Raw genomic sequence first — 13,570 nt, 5'->3', positions numbered from 1 at the left:
TGGGACCCAGTTTTTCTATCTTCTCCTTGCAGCTTTCTATTTTTTTCTATATTATAAAAAGCTAGAAAAATAGAGAGGTATGGTGAGGTGCTGAATGCCAGGCTGAGTCACTAAATTGAGTCACAGAGTGACAGACTTTCCATTCAGTGACTTCATTTCCAGAGGTTTGCTGGTGGACCAGTGGCTGAATGAGAAATGGGACCGATGGGAAAAGGGAGGGGCTCCTGGCGGTTCAGGATGGTGAGATCAAGGGGGCTTGAGTTGTCCCTGGGCAGTGAGAAGAAGCAGGTAGAGGAAAGAGCATCTTCAGACAAGAGAGAGAAACTCCTGAGTGTTTGGATGAGTTTGGACAGGAGGCCAGTTTTGAGATTTGGAGTCCTGAGATAATCTACTGCCACTGATAGAAATGGAAGATTTGGGGGGTGATAGAGGGTGATCAACCATCCCAGTTTGCCTTGAATGGAGGGGTTTCCTGGAAGCCAGGATTTCATAACTAAGACCAAGACTTCTGCTGCTGCTCAGCTGTGCTCAGTTGTGTCCAACTCTTGGTGACTCCATGAACTGTAGCCTGCCAGACCTCTCTGTCCATGAAATTTTCCAGACAAGAATACTGGAGTGCGTTGTCATTTCCTACTCAAGGGGATCTTCCCGACCTAGGGGTCGAACCCATGTTTCTTGTGTCTCTTGCGTTGCAGGCAGATTCTTTACCACTGAGCCACCTGGGAATCCCAAGACCAAGACATTGCCAGTCAAAAGTTCCTAGATGAGTTGGTCACTTTAAAGGAGAAACAGGTTTTGCTTTTATAAAATTAAAATAGTTCATATTTTATCTAAATGTGTTAGACTCTCAGTCGTGTCTGACTCTTTGCTACCCCCGTGGACTGTAGCTCACCAGGCTCCTCTGTCCATGGAATTCTCCAGGCAAGAATACTGGAGTGGGTTGCCATTCTCTCTAAATATACCGGTAAATTAATTAATAAATTTAAATGACTACTAAAAGTTGTATTAGGGCTAGTTAACACAAGATTTAGATTTAGAAAGTCTAAAAGTAGGACAATTATCTCAACAATACCTTTCAGATCTAAAATTCTATGAATCTAAAGACCCTGATGCTGGGAGGGATTGGGGGCAGGAGGAGAAGGGGACAACAGAGGATGAGATGGCTGGATGCCATCAACGACTCGATGCACGTGAGTTTGAGTGAACCCCAGGAGTTGGTGATGGACAGGGAGGCCTGGCGTGCTGTGATTCATGGGGTCGCAAAGAGTTGGACACAAATGAGCAACTGAAATGAACTGAACTGATGAATCCAGCCAGGATCACTTTAACCAGTCCTTAACTAATCATATGTTCCATGTGGAAATCATATGTACTTGTGAAAGCCACAAGGAAAGAGTTCATTTTGGAAACCAACATATTGATAGCCTCCTGCCTTGTGTATTTCACAATCAGAAAGTTCAGTAAAACCACAGGGTTCTCTTTGCTTGGGTATAAAAAAAATGCAAGTTTTTTTTTTTTTTTACTTGAAGTATAGTTGATTTTCAATGTTGTGATAGTTTCAGATGCGAAAAGGGTTTCAGAATCTATATGCATATATTCCTTTTCAGAGTCTTTTCTATTATAGGTGATCACAAGCTATTGAATATAGTATACTGTGCTACACAGTAGTTCCTTGTTTATTTTATATATAATAATGTGTATCTCTTAATCCCAGACTCCTAAATTTAATCCCCTCCTTTCTCCTTTGGTAGCAGTAAATTTGTTTCTGTGAGTCTATTTATGTTTGGTAAATAAGTTCATTTGTATCCTTTTTGGATAACACTTTTCTCCCTTTGTTTGGGGAAGGGTCTTGATCTTTGGGTTGTTCCCATCAATTCCGCCCTGAGGATATCATTAATGATGCTCTCAGTATTTGTCTGCTAAATGACTTGAGTCACCAGCTCCCGTTTCACATGGGGACCTCAAAGGTATGTTGGAAGAGCTCCTGATTTCCCAGGCTCTTCCTGAATCTTATTTTAGATAGTAAGAAGCAATTTTTCAGTGCAGTGCACGTGACATTAAGCATGCAACTGCTATTATTAATGGGACTTATACATCTCATTTCCCCCCTAAACAGTAACATATACACATGTGGGAGGCTGAGGCTGTGCTATAGTTGTTCTACCAGGATTTTATAATCTGTTATCTGTCCCTTGAGATAAATGCAGTTCATTTTCTCATGGAAGGAAAACTGAGCCTTGGTCTCTGACCTCTCTCTAAGGACTTGCTCCCAAGAATCTCTTTCTGGTGGTATTTGAGTAGTCTGTTTTATTTTATTTTATTTTATTTAAATACATCTCCTTTTCATTGGAACATGCTGAAAAATAGATACAGGCCTTTCTTTTGTGATGTTGTGAATTCAATACCAAATTCTGCACATCACCTCAGCACATGAGGACTACATAGCCTCTGTTTATTTATAAATTGCCATGTTGTATGACAAGAAAAGCTTTTCCACGTTGCTTTTGTTCGATGCCTCAGTGGTGAGGGGAGATACCTGTTCTCTGAGAGGTTAAATAGTTTTGGTCTTTGATGCCTGAATTTTGACTAGAAAAAAGATTTTTACTTAATTTAAAAACAAAAAAACTGGGACTGGAAACTATTAGTGGCCCGGTAAATATTTCTAGTGACCTCATCTGTTCTCACCCTATCTTGGTTGGTCTAGTTTGGGGCAGTTTGCGAGTTTAGTGGAAAATCGGGATCAGTTATAGTAGACGAGTGAAATGGGATAAACAAGAGAAGAGGAAAGTGGTGGCAGATATCAAGAGCAAGAAGCCAGTGAAATGATCTGGCATAAATGGCCAGGCATGATGGTACCACCTGTGATTTAGAAAGGAGGCTTACTTCTGTCCTGTTGAGCACTTTGTGAGTTTCTCTTGGCAAAATTATTGATTGTGGCTCAAAGCCTACAGGTGAAAGCCATTACTTAAACTATGAACTTCAGTAACTCTTCCAGCTTAATCATCTGGGCAGGCTTAGCTACCAGATCTTTCTGCTGGGAGCAGATCCACCATCCAGAAGGCCAGTGTCGTTATTAACACTGCTCACAGCGAAGTTCTTTTGTTTTGTCTTCTCCATGTTCCAAACTGACAGTAAGTGTAACTGACATCAGCTTAGGAAATAGGAAAAAGATGTAGAACCAAAGCAGATACTTCTTTCCAATCCAAACGGGCTCTAAAATCTCTTAAGGTGTTTGGTTGTCACAATTCTCCCCCCACTTCCAAAGGAATTTTTTTTCCTATCTTCCAAGTTTCTTTTTTGTTTTTGTTTTTTTCTGAAGAATTTAAACTTGGAAATATGCTCCACCACGGAGTGAAAACTACCGAAGTCTCTCCAGCTGCTCAGGATGGTTTTGCAGCCATTCAATTAAGTCTCTTCCAGCCTTGAAAAGCTGCCTGATTTGGAGCTGGGTTTGCATGCCACCCCGTTTTGTATTTTCAGTGTCACTTTTAGCAGACATGTGGCTCATGGCATAGAGCTGTATACCGTGTCTCCCACATCACGCCGGTACTCTGTATGCACAAAACCCTTATCTTCTGTGGCATAAACTCCACCAGTACCTCTGCCAGAGATGAGCGGGCAAGAGCCAAAGCAAAGAGGGAACAAATCCACCTGTCACCCTGCTCCTGCCACTCTCCCGCATGTCAACAGCATCACGGTCATTTCGAAAGCCCTTTGTACAGAAAACCATTTGTTTCTTACAAATGCATATTTAGATGTAGGGGAAAGTGACATCTATTTTCCAAAAAAAAAAAAAAAAAAAGAAAAATCACAGAGTAGCATATCCCCTGTTGTCCTACCATGCAGGCAACAGCTGCGGAGAAAATAGAATATTTTAAATAAGTTAGCAAAACAGCAGCCCCCTGGGGACCCTGGCTCCGCCTTAAGTATGTTAAACAAAGCACCTTAAAAGGGCTGAGTTCTATATACATGTAAGTTATTTAATTCCCAAGGACAGTCTTCTCCACATCGAAAATGTGTGCCTATGTGTATTTATTTTTTTATTTCTCGGAGAACTTTTCTTTATGGAAGGTTTGTGTGCCGGTTCAGCGGAAATTATACGGCATCTTTTCTTCAAGCAGAGCTGCATTAATGTGCCAATGCCCTTTCTTTAATGCACTTTAAAATTCTGACGCGCCTTTTAAAAAGTATGAGTTGTGTTGGGAAAGTCTAATCACCGTTCTGCATGAACGGAAATGTGCTATTTTTGCAAGGGGAGTGCTGGGAGTCGGGTTTGTAGCAGAAGGGTGTCTCTATAGTACAGATGTCCGAAGACACTGGTGCATTTTGTTGCCCAAATCAACCCGCTAGAAATGTTACTTCTGCCAAAATTAGTCAGAGGAACTTCAACTCATCATCATTTGAGCAATTTGGGACCGAGCGACTCTGAAGACTGCAGGGAATATTTAGAATTCATTCTGCAGAAACTCAGCTTGGAGGGCAAACTTTCTTTTGCACTCCGGAGCGTGCATCTATTCCGCGAGATTATGCTGTGTGCCTGTAATGACTTCATACAGATTTTTTAGAAGTCTCTTGGGAGCCTATCGTTTTGGTTTGCTGATCTAATCCATTTTCCTTTCTTTTCTCTCCCACCCCCCCTTCTCTCTCTGGCCGCCTCTCTTTGGCTCTCTTCCCATTCCAATCAGCATGTCCTTTTGAAAAATGTTTTGTGGAGGTTGAAGTTCCAAGGACATCACTTTCCCTCTTTGAATAAAATGTGCCCTCTTGTTTGAATGCAAACTGCCTGTGCCCTGACTGGAACATCAAAAAAAAAAACACACACAAAAAAACAAAAAACGGGAAATACACCCAGTGCACTCAGGCAAAATTGGTGTGTAAGTCTCTTGGAAATGTCTAGTAACAGGTGCAGTCAGATAGGCTGGCAAAGCATTCTGGTTTCATAACAATTACTAATAAGAAAATAAACGTTAGGTATGCATTATTTAAAATATTTTGTGGGTTTTTTCCTACTAAAAAACCCCCCAAATTGATCTGGTAAACAATTCTATAGCGTTCAAAACCATAATAATAATAATAAAAAAAGAAGCCATCCGACTCCATCTCTCCAAGTTTAAGCTCTCTTCTTTCTATTTTAGTGAAATTTGCATGTAGATGTTTGTTCCTACAGAAAGAAAATGCATGCAGTTTTTTACCCAAGTCTTTGAAAATCCATGTTATCCATCATGTCGGTAGGAGATTCTTAGAACTGTGGCTTTGATGATTATACAACCATATTTATTACATGCCTCCCATATCCTCAAGGAGTGTCAGTTGTCATAAACCAGTAGGCATGCATACGTATTTCCCTTTTTAGTAAAAGGAAATGTTTGCCACTTGTTTAGAGATTTTGGGGTTTCTATGAATAAGGGTTCTAGACCGTCTTAGGACTGGCTCAAATGCACTTTGGTAAGAAAAGCTGCTTGCTGTTTTTGGAGATTTCAAAAAACAAAGCATTAATTAAGAAATTCTGACGTAATTTGCCTGCATGCAGTCAGAAACGTACCTATGTATGTTTGATAAATTTGATCATTTCACATTGTTTGCTGTCTGTGCTATTTTGGGTAGAATCTGCAAAGAAAAGGAAATAATTTCCTTTCATAACCAACAGAAGAGCGTACTATATATCCGCATCTAGTAACTTTTTTTTTGTTAGACTTTGGATTTCTGCATACTTCTTGGTGTCCAAGTTTTACAGCATCCAAAGCCAAAACATCAGGTTTTGTATAAAAGAGGGGATGGCCGTGTTGTTGTTTCATTGTTGTTGTTTTAGTCGCTGAGTCGTGTCCAGCTCTTTGTGACTCCATGGACTGTAGCCCGCAGGCTCCTCTGTTCATGGGATTTCCCAGGCAAGAATACTGGAGTGGGTTGCCATTTCCTTCTCCAGGGGAGCCATGTTACAGAGATCGTTCATAAATTGAAACCAATAGAATTTGGGGGGATGTAGAGTATAAGGATTTGAAATATATCAGGAGAGTAGGGTGGGAAGGAAGAAGCAGAGGAAAGCCAAAAGCAGGGGGCAAGGAGGAAATCGATCCACTTCAGCAAAAATGTTTAAGAGCCTTAAATTCTAAGGAATGTATTGAATTCACTGCACAGCAACGTGAAGAAGTATTTGCGGGAATGGAGTTCTAATTTGACACACTCTACGGGATTTCTAGGGATTAAGGTTGAGAAAACTTGAACACAACATGGGTCTAGATATTATCAATGCACTAAAATAAGAAAATGACTACAGGTGAGAGGAAACAATCAATTCTGACCCCACTTTGAGAGAGAGAGGAGGAAGACGAAACAATGGCTTCAATTCTTTCTGTTCATAAACGCTCTCATCCCTCCCAAATGTCCATATGTGATTTCAATTCTGAGAAGCTCGGGCTGTGGTAAGCCAGCCACATTAAGCAGGGGATGGAGAGCAAACTCCCTTTAGGCCAGTCACCTGTGAGGCTGGGTGGTAAAACAGAAAAAAAATTACTTTCCTTTCAGAACATGTTAGTAACTTCAAAGCATCAAGGACTGTAAGTGTTGCAGAGTTCGTGTGTGTGTGTGTGTGTGTGTGTGTGTGTGAAAGAGAGAGAGAAAGAGAGAGAGACCAATGAAATGGATGATTAGGAGAGAGAGGAGAGTAAAGAAAGTTGTTATCATGAATGAAATTGAAGAAAGAGTTCCCTTAGGAGCATCTATATATTCACATATTAAAGAACATACGTAAAACTATATAAATGGAACCTAAGTATTTCCAGCCGTGTAATTAAACACACACACACATACCGTGTACACATGTGTATGTATGCTTGTGAATGCATTTTATTCTTTGTGTTATTGTTTCTTGGTAAGAAAAAGGAAACAAGTGCTGTTTTACCAGTGATATCATCGTACGTGCAGCCCCTGGCCCCAAGCCTCCTGACTCCACCAATTAGCCTTGTTTAGCTTTTCATTACCCCCATTGCTTGACCTGCTTCCATGCATAATAGGGTTAATCGTAATGAGATGAAATCTTGTGGTTCTATTCATTGCTTATACAGTATGTCCTCCAGACTCCCTTCTGACGTGAGGGCGCCAGGGAATACTGCTCATCTGCTCCACTGTGCTCCCTCTGCTGGCTGTCTCTGAGGGGATGGTAAGACCACTGGCTCATGCAGAAACAAGGACTACTGTTTGGGAAGGTGCACACACACACCCACACACACACACCCCTGGACAAACAGTACCAGTGAAATGAGAGTTCTGTACTCTTTCGACATTGACCGCAGAAGCGCCATCCACATAACATTTTCTACCCAGAATGCCATGATCCCTGGGGTATAAAAGCCTGGGGTAGGGGTGGGGACCAGGGGGGCTGGCGGAGTAGATGCCAGCTGTGTTAGAGCCCAGGCTTAGTTAGAAGCATACAAGTCCCATCTCATGAGTTTATTTCATCTCCTTTGCTTGCTGCTATCTGTTAGTTCCTAAAGGGGAGCCGGGGGGTGGTGCTTTATCCCGTGAGTGTCCCCCAGCATGAAAGCAATTTGGTACAAATAAATGGGTCACATTTCTTTCCACATGTGGAACTGGGCCTGAGACTGGGTCATGGAATTAGTTAAAAGATGTGTCCCCTTGTTAGAATCACTGGATTCACGGGAATATATGGTTATTTATACAAAAGGTGTCAAGTGAAAACCACTGAGTTGATTTTTCAAAATGAGTTAGAAAATTTAATAGAAAAGATTTAGGGAGAATTTTGAAAATGTATAATATATAAATTTTTATTTAAAAAGATATTCCATTTAGTAATAAAACTGGTTCAACAGCTACTTAAACTTCTAAGTATATTTTATCTACAAATCTAGACATTAGGAAAACTCAGGCAACTATGGAAGGTTTCCATAAATGGATGGATTACGTTAACCTAACATAAAGTGTGTTTTTGTCTTGAAGTTAGGAAAAACTGCCTTTTTCTCTGAGGTACACAAAATAAGTTTTTGCCCTTTGTGGAAAGATTAACAGAGTTAAATCTTAGCTTCAGACTTGGAACCGTTAGGAGATTTTAAAAAAAGAAGAAGAAGAAAAGGAAGGAAGGAAGGAAAGAAAAGCATGGAATAGAAGCGTCCTGTCTAATGTATAAGTCAGTCTAAATTTTTAATGAAGTTTCCTAATATACTTGATCATATGGCATACAATTTAAATATATACCTCCTTACTCAAGGAGTTTCTTAGGGGAAAAAAAGCCACAACCAAAAAAGATAAAGAGAATAAAAAAAATGAGTCTATAAAAATCTGAATAAATAGGAATTTATACTTTATTTAATGCCAATCTGCTCCAAATTTTATGTTTGTTATGTGTACTCACATACATGTCTGGCATCGGCATTTAATGAATTGTTTTGGTATCGAAATATACTCTCTTGCCATTCAAATTCATGCAGACTCTACTTGTCCTTCAAAAAGGAAAACATCCTGTTTTGGTTAATGGGCTTAAAAAAAAAAACAACAAAAGTAAATTGTGATAGCAATTAGGTTTCTCAGTGAGCATGCTCAGTGGGTCTCTCCTGGTTGCTAGGCAACCAGCTGAAGGTGTGTGGCAAGAGAGGACCCCAAATGTAAAAGCATAAACACCTTTGGCATAGGTTTCACCTAGTCTGGAAGCCCAAGCTCATTTATTTAATTAATGGTGGGATATCTTTGGGTCACTTTGATGGCTTCCCTTTTCGCATTTTTGGGGACAGGCTTGAGGGTCAGGAAGGGATACAGAGTGGAGGATCCAGCGGAATGGGCTCAAGAACCATAATGAGTATTTCCCGAAGAAGCCCTGTGCTTGACTTGGGTTGCAGGTTTGGAGTGTGTGTGTGTGTGTGTGTGGCAATTTATTTTCCATGTCGCGGGTCGCAGTTAGCTCTAAACCACTTGGGCTGCCTGGTTGGTACATCCCAGGCACAGTTCGAATCCTGCCTCTCATCAGCCTAACCCCGTACATCGGACCTTTATGTCTTTCAGATAAAGCCACTTTCACATCCTCAAGTCACAGAGCAGAAAACTCCCAGTTAAACCACAGAGTTCCATTAAAAGTTGCCACCCGTATTCAAAAGCCCACTTGTACACCCTGGGGTTCTGCCGAAGAAGCACTTACAGGAGTTCAGAGACTGGTGCCGTGAAGTAAAAATGAATCGACTTTTAGAAACCACACAGGATGCTCCGTCTTTGGTAGGCACAGCTCTGTCTCCATCAGCACCTCTTAAGTAGCAACCCGACCAAGCACCTGGTTCGGTACACAGTGACGGTTCACTGTCTCTCCGGTGGTAACAATTTAGAGGCATGATGCTAAACAAGATATATACATGATGTCAAATATTGGCTGCACACATCTAAGCCAATCACTTCTAAATAAATTAACCATGGCACTGCCTAATACGATCCACCTGCTTTCTTCCCTCCGTTGTTCCAGACCCTACCTGAACCCCCCTTTGATTAAATGTCAAAAGCTTGCCTTGTGCCTACAGATTTCACTGAAGGCGGATAACAGAAAGGTTCCTCCTGTGACTCCATAAAACTGAAATAAATTCCACTGGCATCTTGTAAATTTTTATTTTCTAGAATGACTGCAGGCCCCATCTGCGGCCCAGCTGTTATTAGAACGGAAAGCGTTGGCCCTTCTGCATTACAAAACAGCATAGAACAGTAATTGCCAGTGGAAGAGATTAAGTGTAGACACTAAAAATGTTTACTCGCAATGAATATGCATAACGATGGGTAGGAAACAGCACTGGAAGATTAAAAAGAGAGAAGGGTTTGTTTACAAGGCTGGGAAAAAAAAAGAGAGTGGAATGTCATTTGGCCCCGAGCCTGAAATAGGAACGAAAAACCTTTGGGCAAGGCATTAGGGAGAAAAACAGATGGTTTGTGAACCTTTTATTAGATAGAAAAATCATTAATCAAGCCCAGGCTGGAAATGGCAGGGTTTTTGGTAGTTCATATTTTAGTTTATTTTTTCTTAAAGTGACAGTATACTTTTTTTTTTTTTTGTCTTTTTGGGACAGTCATCTATGGATCTTATGTCAATAGGCACTGCTTTTGTACAACATTCCACATTAAAGCCAACTTCACGTTAGGTTAGTGTGAGCCCTGATTTGTTATATGGAGAAAATTCCTCCAAAGGGTTTCACATTTCAGCACCTGTTTTGCCTGTATAGCAATTAAAAAAAAAATTACAGCATGAAATTTTTTTTTCATTCATGTTCCATTCCTTTGGTTTTTGAAACTTGGGAAGAAAATAGAGAAAGGGGAAACTTTTGCATGTAAGGCCTTGCTGACTAGGTTGATTTATAGCAGTTTATGCAAAATACGTAATAACAATAATTACAAATTGACTCATCTCCTGAGAGGGAGTTCATACCATTTCATTGGAAAAAGTGATCAAGAGAGTGGAAGGGTCCCCTTTGAAACTATACTCGCCATAAAATTAATCTGTGCCCTTTGGATTTGAAGAGGTTGCATTTTACTTTTTTTTTTTTTAATAATAGTAGTGAAAATCTCAGGGAAGGACATGTCATTGAAATTAACAAAATCCTGGAATTAATAGTACAGAGTCCATTATCTGCTGCTAGCCAGTAATCAAACTCTAAGAAGTACCCTATGCTGGAGAATTATTGTTTAAATGAAATACAAGATATAACAGTCAAACACTCTCAATAACATACACTGTATGTATTTATATGTACACCTATATACACAGACAGACACTTGGGTGTGTATTATGTGTTCAAGGCTTGCAATATGATTGCTGTATCAACTTTCGGAGTGGGATGGCAGGGTAGGGCAATATCAGAATAAAGGTGCCTATAGCAGACCCAGAATAAATCTTCATATCACGGTCCTGGAGTTTTGCCATGGTCTACTCTGTACTTGGAGCTAGTAGTCTATTTCTATTTGGTTGGCCAAAAAACTCGTTCAGATTTTTCTGTGCCATCTTATGGTAAAACCCAAACAAACTTTTTGGCCGATCCTACTTTGCGAAGCTACTCTTTTCCCCCCTCAGAATGTTTACTTACTTAGCTGTGCTGGGTCTTAGCTGTGGCATGAGAAATCTAGTTTCCCTGAGCAGGGATGGAACCTAGGCTCTCTGCGTTGGTAGCATAGTCTTAGCCACTGCACCTCCAGCGGAGTCACTGGAAAGCTCCTCTTAAGCTTAATTATGAAATGTGCTTGTTCCTGCTTTGTGTATTTCCTACTGAATGGGGGCTTGGATTCATCTGGATTGTTATTCTTAGAGCTAAGTATCCTTGATGCAGGAGTCCATGAATGTGCAGTGGGACAATTTCTTTTTAAGGAATGAGAAGGTACTTCAAAAGTATCTCATTCATGGTTTCACTCTCCTAGTGGAAAGCAGTTTTCAACACCTTATTCACTAGTAAATATCAGCAACTCATAGGGCAAGTCATTCTTTGGCAAAGCGTGCTCAGGATAAGCCACTGGTTTCCTTTCCTTATTTCCCATGAGACAGATTTTGGACGTTAAAGCCAGAAAGCAGCTGCTAGATCATCTCAACTGTCCTCTGACCCTCACCTATCTTCAGTATTAAGGAAACGAGACCCGGTGAAATGGTCACATGGAAACAAGGAGAAGAAGGAGATTCTCAGACTGCGGGTCTCCGTGCTGATGTCATTACTGTGTGCCTGCGATGATCAGCCGCCTGACCATCTGAGCTGCGTTTCTTCCCTTTCCTTTGCCACCAGTTTGCTTCATGGACCTATTTATCTTCGTGCAGTTCGATTGGTGCTGGTGTCCTTGTCAATAAAGAGTGCCAAAGAGAAGCGAGACCAGCAGTGCCCTTCTGCACAGATTTTCAGTCATCACCAACCTACTACCTCCGTGTCCTGGGCTGACATTACAGAAACAGAAGTTCAAAGACATGGCTGATATCCTCCTTTAAAAACACTTCAACGATGCAGTCAGCGATTTCTGTTTTCTGACATTCTTTTTTAAAAGAGATGCTTAAAGCGAAAAAGGTTTCCTGCCACGAAAATGACATTAATATTTCGTAAATCAAGAACGAAGATAATGTTTTGGCTGCTGCAGAGACGTTTACCTTATGTCGTTTATCTAAATGCTTTTCGATTCAAACATGACACAATTTTTGGACTGGCTGTAACCGGAAAAAACAATTCCAAGAACTTTCTTATTTCAGAGCCTGAAATTCTTGAGTATATTCCTCACCAGAATTTACTGTGGAGGATACAGCCTTTCGGCTCATTGAAAAAGACTTCCCAAATAATAAATCTTTCCCCACGATCATTTGTACACACTAAATCAAATAATTTACTAAAGTCAAGATGCAACTTTCAAATGAAAACTATGTAAACATGTTTGTTAACTTTTGAGTTTTATCCCTGTTACCAGGGATAAAATATTTTCTGTATTGACTTATTAAAGAACTGATATGTTTAAAGAATAGACACTTTGTCTAAAGAAGTAAAAAAAGAAAACCTTTATAGATAATAAAGCCCTCTCAAATGAACATCTATCTGCTGGTGGAAATACTAAAATCACAAAAGCGATCATGAATTTAAAAGCTTTTCACCTGTTTGAAAAATGTAAGGAGGACTGAGGTATTGGAGGCTGTGCCACAGGGTAAAAATATGATTTTCTGGTATTATACACAAACACTGTCGATTTTTTTCTTATGAGTTGCTAAAAACAAGCATTTTTATCTCTGACTCTTTATCATATTTTATCTATGGTTAATGAAATTTTTTTTCCTTCTAAAACTTTAAGGGTTTTACCAATTGATTTTGACACATTTAGATCTGGGGAAGGAAAACACACTACAGAGCAGCTATTTCAAAACATCGAGGAGAATAACAGTTGCAAAAAGACCAAAAAAAAAAAAGCATTAAGATTCTGCCATAAACCATTCAACAGCAAACGGAAGACTACAATTAAGGCCAAGCTGCTTCTCCAGGGAATGCTGAAGAACGATTTCCGACCGTGGATAAGACAGAAGAACTGCCCACAGAGTTCCCAAGTCCTGGACTAATAACTTCCTGCAGGAGATGAGCCCCCTCGAAGTTGTGAGGGGCTGAAGGCGGCTGTGGCTGCCAGAAGGAGGGAGAGGGCCAGGGTCTGGAAAAAGAATGCACCACGAATGTTGGAAGAAGAGAAGCTAGGATCGCTATGCTTTTGCTGTAGCACATCATTAATAACAATGATCAAAAGAAAGAGGAGATCTTAACAGCTGCATTAAATTATTATGGAAATTGGCGTTTTCAAATGGATTCAGGGTGAAACAAAAACAAAAGAGCAGCTATGGATGGGATGGGTCATGTTGGGAGGCCACAGAATAATTCACAGAGGTGGAGGAACTGTGATTGAGCAGATTCTTCTCTTTTGCTTTTCCTTACATTGATAGAATTTACAGGAAAGATGGTCTTCCCCACAGCAACTGAATGAAGAAAGCTGCTTCAACAAGACTGTTCTTTGGAAGGCATAGGAGATAGTCAATACTATAAAACTATGTAAATATCATTATTAGAAGACCTGGATGAGAGACTGCAGCAATCTA

This window comes from Bubalus bubalis, chromosome 22 (genome assembly GCF_019923935.1).
Source record: "Bubalus bubalis isolate 160015118507 breed Murrah chromosome 22, NDDB_SH_1, whole genome shotgun sequence".
In the NCBI taxonomy this organism is placed as follows: domain Eukaryota; kingdom Metazoa; phylum Chordata; class Mammalia; order Artiodactyla; family Bovidae; genus Bubalus; species Bubalus bubalis.
This window is presented reverse-complemented; position numbering follows the sequence as displayed.